Source organism: Halichoerus grypus, chromosome 3, assembly GCF_964656455.1.
Source record: "Halichoerus grypus chromosome 3, mHalGry1.hap1.1, whole genome shotgun sequence".
In the NCBI taxonomy this organism is placed as follows: domain Eukaryota; kingdom Metazoa; phylum Chordata; class Mammalia; order Carnivora; family Phocidae; genus Halichoerus; species Halichoerus grypus.
Genome location: NC_135714.1, coordinates 78,021,474 through 78,027,473, shown reverse-complemented (window position 1 = coordinate 78,027,473; position 6,000 = coordinate 78,021,474).

Below are 6,000 nucleotides of genomic sequence, written 5' to 3'. Positions count from 1 at the left end.
GCATGGAACTAATGCTTCATAGGGCTCATTTATGTTTTCTAATCACACTTAAAAATTTGTGCACATACACATTTAGACACAATATTTTATATATTCTGTAACTTCTTTTTACTCATAAAATTATCACATATTTTTAGAAATTTACTATAAAAATATGTTTTATAATATTATTTGTTATCTTCTAGTGAAAAATTTTTAGCAATTTTCCCTGTAAAATATCTTTAATTTGGGAGGCATGCATTCCTGGACAATGATAAAGACTTGATTTAAGACCTTTGCTGTACTTTTTCTAATTTATTAAAATGCCCAATCTCCTTCATAAGAGTATTAGGATTTAATTAATCACTTGACTCATTGAGAATATAAAGTGCTAGATCAGTGTGAAGATTTTTCAGTTATAGTTTTTTCTGTCACCAGAAATGTAGAGCTATGCATTAATTTCTACTTAACTCTCATAGATTAAAAAATTTTTAATGTAAATATTAAAAACAATGATCTGAAATATTAGTGTCACTAGTGGTGTGGTTTTGGTGATGGTGAGTATACAATTGAATGTCATAAGAGAAAGGATGCACAGAGAAATTCTCTTTATTTTCTTCATGGTATTTTCATGAATCGGATGGGATCCAGTAGTTAAAACATAAATATTATGACTGAACTAGTAAAAAAACAACTGAAAAAATCAAATATTATAAGAAGCTTATATGTCCATTTTGATAATATAAAACAAGTGTATGTGTCTATGTGTGTGTGTGTGTTTGTGCTTGTGTGTCTGTGGGGAGAAAGAGGCACCTAAAGTGTAGTAGACAGAATTCCAAAATGGCCCCCAAGATTCCTGTCCCATGGTGTATTTACCCTGTATATGTTCTTCCTGAGTGTAGCCAGGGCTTATGCATATGAGGGGATAATCACTTCCATTATTTGGTTACGTTATACAAGACACTTATATAACCCACTGGAAAGATTCTCATGCTGAGTTTGAGGAATTAAGTTGTCAGGTGAGAGTGCAGGCTCTAGGACCTGAGAGTGACTCCTGGCTGAAAGCAGTGTCTGCACAGCTGTGTTCCTTTCTCAAGGCTCTGAGGAGAATCAGTTTCTTACATTGTCCCAGCTTTTATAGGCCACCTAAATTCTTTAGCTATTGGTCTTTTTCTCCACCCTCAAAACCAGAAAGGGTGAGTCAAGTCCTTCTTACATAGAATCACTCTGACCTCCTATTTTAGCTCTTGCTCCACTTTTAAAAATCTTTGTGATTACAGAGAACACAGCCAAGTAACCCAGGAAAAGCTTTCTCTCTTAAAGTCAGTTGATTAGCAACTTTAATTCCATTTGCGATTTTAATTTTCCTTTGCCAAGTAATGTAACATACTTGAAAATTCCAAAGATTAGGGTGTGGATATCCCTGGAGACCATTGTTTTGGTTATCAAATATCTCAACAAAAAATAGGTATTACAATAATGAAAGAATGACAACACAAACACTTCAATTTTAGGGATTATTCTAAAATCTTAATCACACTGCTAGGATAAATATTTTTTTTAAGATTTTATTTATTCATTTGAGAGAGAGAGAGAGCACAAGCAGGGGAGGGGCAGAGGCAGACTCCCCACTGTGCAGGGAGCCTGATGTGGGGCTTGATCCCAGGACCCTGGGATCATGACCTGAGCTGAAGGCAGATGCTTAACTGACTAAGCCACCCAGGTGCCCCTAGGATAAATATTAAGAAAATGTTTAAGTTACTGAAACCCTCCAAAACTAAACTTTCTTTAGATCTATGTTGATTCTCCTACAATGCACAGTTTTTAATAAGTTAAATCAATATTGTAAGCAAAAAACAATGTTAATGTAAACTTTAATAGAGATGAAATACATTTAAAATTCAACTACTATTTATTTAATTTTATTATCTTCCAATTGATTGCGTACCTTAGTAATAGAACCAAAAGTCTCTCTTTATTGCTCAGGATAATCAGGAATATTCACAGGTTCATGTTTTATTAAAATCTTCCCTTTTTTCATTGAAAATGTTACATGGTATAACAAGATTATCACTTAGCTATCTAAATGAAAAGCCAAATAAACCATTAACTTTGATTCTTTAAGATTAAAAATAAAATACAGTAAAAAGACTAGGAATAAAATATATAATTTCATTTTATTATTCCAAAAACCCCTCTCCAATAAAAAAGTCAATCCTGATTCATATTACCATTAATGATATTTATCATTTAGTAAAACTATCAATCTATAATTTCCAGGACCTAGTAGAAAATTTTTGTTTAGTCAACATTATTGAATACATATTCATGATCTCTTAAAACTTGGTTTGTCTGTCTATCTCTGTCCACCAATTTAACTATATTCATCATATATCATGGGCAACACCAGATCTAGTTCAAAGAATGTTCCACAATAAACATGCTCATGAAACAAACAAATCCCTTGGTGAAAACAAATTGTACAATGGGGTCTTTCTGCTCTAAACAGGGAAAAGTAAGTGTTATCTCCAGGAAAGAAATATATACAATCAACTCAAGAAATCCCTGTGGTCCTAGCCATAGGCAGACAAGAATTATCTATCAGCCTTTGGGGATATCTAAATAATATATAATACCTAAAATATTATCAAACAAAAGAAACTTACTTCAGATTGTACACTCCAGACTAGGTGGGGGGGGGGGGAAGAAATGCTATGAGATCATTATAATTTAAAATATACAAGTACTATCTCAGAGGAAGATAGAGCTGTACACTAAGACTGACATCATTATAATGAATGCTCTTGTTTATAATTTCTGTGAATGTAGCATAGATTTTTGTTTGCGTATTTGTTTGGTTGCCTTTTTATTTATTTTTAATACTGCATTATGCCTCTTTGCTGTATTAATGCAGATTTGGAATTTAAAAATACCTTTAGACATTACATCAAAGGCACTTTAAATCTACAGCCTGGCCAGACTAAACAATTATACAGAGTTATAGTTCTCAGAGCCATTACGATTATAGTCCCTTCTGTGTTCAACAAGTACTGGGTTTTGAGCAGTGTACTGAAGATTATAGGATTAGCAAGCAAGTTTCCCTACTGCTACTCCCCCTTCAGAGTGGGTGGGTTTATCACGGCAATAAAAACAAATACTCTCTTACGATTCTCCTGTATATAAATAGGTATGCAGTTCTGTAATTTAAAGATAGTTGACAAATCCTGAATCAGGTAGTCCTTTCCAGAGCTTCTAAGAAATTGAGTTATCCAGAAATTCAGAGTGTTACTCTAGTCCTCTGTATGTCCCCAACTAATATAATAGCAACCCAATAAACAAGCAAGTTCCTTGGTTTAGAGTTTTCAATAAATCCTTGGAACAAAAAAAAGTAAAATAAAATAAAATAAAATGAAGTCATATTTTATTACATCTTACTCATTGTGTTCCCATGAGCGGAAGTGGTTTCCCAAGGACAATTTTTAATCCCACTTATATAGAGTGGCACTAGTTTATTATGTGCATTAAATGAGAGTGAGTACCAAAAGACACCTAGCTTATAGCTATTGTAAATAATGGATACTGAAAAAATGCTGTGAATTTAAACCAAACGTACTACATATCTGATGATGTCTATTAAATATATATATATATATTGCTTTAGCATATTTCACAATGACATGTGTTTGGGTTAAAAATACTTAGCCACAAAATCCTTGACATCATAAAATATCAACACTATTACATAAAATATGCTTAATGTTTGCTGTGGATGGAATTGTGTCCTCTCAATATTCAAATGTTGAAGCCTTAACTCCCAGTGTGACTGTATTTGGAAATTGGACCTAGAAGGAGGTAGTAAGATTAAATGAGGTCATAGGGTAGAGGTCCTCATCCAATGGTATTAGTGTCCTGGTAAGAAGAGACTCCAGAGCACTCTCTGTCTGTGTCTCTCTCTTTCTCTCTCTCTTTGTGCACACTTAGAGGAATGGCCATGCAAAGATCCAGCAAGAAGGCAGCTATCCGCAAGCCAGGAAAAGAACTCTCACCAGAAACTGAGACCTACTAAACCTTAACCTAGGACATCTAGTCTCCAGAAATAGTAGAAATAAAATTCTGTTGTTCAAGCCACCTGGTCTGTGCTATTTTGTGATGGCAACCCAAGCTAACTAATACAGGTTGCAACTCATTACTTGGTTCTTGAGACCACACACACACACAAACACACACACACACACACACACACACACACCCCTATCTCAAATTTTGCCTCATTTATAATCTTTCTTTATGGGTTAAGTCATTTTAATTCCATTTTAAATATGATTTTCTTAGTATTACTTTATGAGCTTTTTCCTACCGTCATCTTAGGATTTCCCATTTTCTGTTCTAGCTCTATGGGTGGTATCACTGTGTTTTTATTGCCTCTACCCTAGTTCATTTTCCCAAAGCAGCCCTACAGCTTATTCCAACAATGTCAAACACTTCTAGAGAAGATTCTTACAAAATTCCTTTGACTTAGCCACAGTCATCTTCAGACTTCTCAGAAACTTTGTCAAATCCACAAACTATTTCTTTGTGTTATTCCTTATGATTTCCCAGTGTCTACTAGGCATAGCAGATCTTACATGTTATTGGCTAAATCAATGAACAAAGAAATATGCTTCTTCAGCTTCTCTTGCTATCTCAGTAATGATGGGCTCAGCCTAACTGACTCTGACCATACACTTTCCTGGCCCATGTTGCTTATGCCCTGAGGCCTCAAAATTTCATAACTTCATAACATCAACTGGATCTAGTTTCCAAAAGCAGCAAAAGTCAAGTTTCCTGCAATAGCCTCCAGTGTTGGACATAGAAGCTCTAGTTGGGAAACAACGTTCTGTGGTGTGTTTTGGGCACTGTTCTGGATTGCATAGCCCCCAAGCTTAATTCTCTCACCCCCACCCAAAGGTTCAGTGAATTACTTCAATCCTTTGGTAAATCATGTTTCTACATGAGCCACCCAGAGTTGATTTTAGTTGTTTTCAGTGAAGACCATTGACTGACATTCAGCTTTACCTAGGCAGAGGTTGTCACCATTTTCAATAGATACCAGACAGGATCAGTGATCCAATAAAGGGTAAGAGCTACAATTTACAGGAAAATAACTCTCTTGAGAAAACTGTGGTTGAAATTTCTTCCAATTAAATTGGCTTTAAATTTTTGAATGTGAAACATTTAAGAAAACAAGCCTATTGAGACATAATGGCAGGCTATAGTAAAAAGATTAATACTGATACACCTTTTTTTTTTAATTTTTACCAAATGCTTTATTCTTTTAATCATGTAGCATTAAAAGTGTGAATAATTTAATTTTACATTAATTTTCTTATTCATCATGGAACTCTTGCCTCTGTTGTAAAATAAATGCTTTGATCTGATTTGAACCTGAGTGGAGTTTAGAGTCCTACATATAGTGCAAACAAAAAAAATGCCAATATACTTGAAGTTTTATAATATAAATTAAATGAGTGAAATAAATTCTTGATTTTTACATTTTTGGTCATTTACAAATGAGTTGAACCAAATGACAATATCTTTCTCTAAAGAACTATAGAAAGTTGACAGGCATTAACTAGTTTATGTACTAACTAATCTTGGTGTGATATTATCATCCCATTTTAATGCAGTGTAACTGAAGGACAAAAAGTTAAACATTAATCCAAAGGTGCACACACATCAAAAATTATTCCAAATGTACACACACACATACACACACACACACACACACACACCCCAAAAATTATGTCTACTTCTTGAGGTGCCTGGATGGCTCAGTCAGTTAAGCATCTGACTCTTGATTTTGGCTCAGGTCATGATCTCAGGGTTGTGGAATCCAGCCCCACATTGGGCTCCATGCTAGGTGTGAAGCCTGCTTAATATTCTCTCTCTTCCTCTTCCTCTGTCCCTCCCCAATTTGCGCATGTCCTCGAATACTTTCTCTCTCTCTCTCTCTCTATATATATATATATAGATAGATAGATA